Raw genomic sequence first — 904 nt, forward strand, 5'->3', positions numbered from 1 at the left:
TACCACATTTTCTTGATCCATTCATCTACTGAGGGGCATCTGGGTTGGTTTCAGATCTTAGCGATGGTAAATAATGCTGCAGTAAACATAGTTGTGCTGGTAGCTTTAGTGTGGTCTTGTTTGTGATCATCTGGGTAAATGCACAAAAGTGGGATTCCTGGGTCATAGGGGAGCTCTATGTGGAGTCTTTTGAGGAACCTCCATAGTACTTTCCAAAGGGTTGAATAAGTTTACACTCCCACCAAGAATGCAGTACAGTTCTCTTGTGGCTACATCCCCTCCAGCATCTGTTGTTGTAAAAGTATGGAATGGTTCAGGAATTTGCCTGTCATCCTTTCTCAGGCGCCATTCTAATCTTCTCTGTATTGTTCCAATGTTAGAGTACTTGATGCTGAATTGAGCATAGAACATTTTTTATATATAAAGTGTAATTTATTTTCTTAAACTAGACAATTCAACAAAAAGTAAGCTCAAAAGAATTGCCACGAAATTTTAGAACCATGTACTTCTTACATAAGCACACATTTAAGAATAAAGACTGACATGTCAAAAACAAAATAATTCCAGATATTTGTTGTTCAAGAGATGTGTAAGAGGAGGAATTCAATTATTTTATACAAGGCACCTGTCATAATGAACACTGAAGCAAGTGTTAAGGTTTTTTTTTTTAAGTTTTAGTGTTTTAAACATATTTAATTTTGGGAATTTGCTTATATATGCCAAAACTAGGACTGTTTGGCAGGACATAAATTTTTTTTGGTGTGGGAGTCTGCGAGTGGGGCCTGAACTCTGGGACTGGGCGCTGTCCCTCAGCTCTTCAGCTCAAAGCTACTGCTCTACCACTTGAACCAACGTGCCAGTTCCAACTTTTTTCTTTTTGCTTATGTGGTGCTGAGGAATCGAA

General features: G+C 38.2%; 1 non-coding gene across 1 annotated transcript; it reads right to left on the minus strand.

The window, feature by feature from the left end:
- Positions 1-297: 297 nt before the first annotated feature.
- On the minus strand, positions 298-400 carry LOC122128123. The gene has a single exon (XR_006151372.1). It is a non-coding gene; the product is annotated as a U6 spliceosomal RNA (small nuclear RNA).
- Between the last annotated feature and the right edge of the window lie 504 nt (positions 401-904).

Source organism: Dipodomys spectabilis, unplaced genomic scaffold (genome assembly GCF_019054845.1).
Source record: "Dipodomys spectabilis isolate Male_0828 unplaced genomic scaffold, ASM1905484v1 ptg000323l, whole genome shotgun sequence".
Lineage (NCBI taxonomy): Eukaryota > Metazoa > Chordata > Mammalia > Rodentia > Heteromyidae > Dipodomys > Dipodomys spectabilis.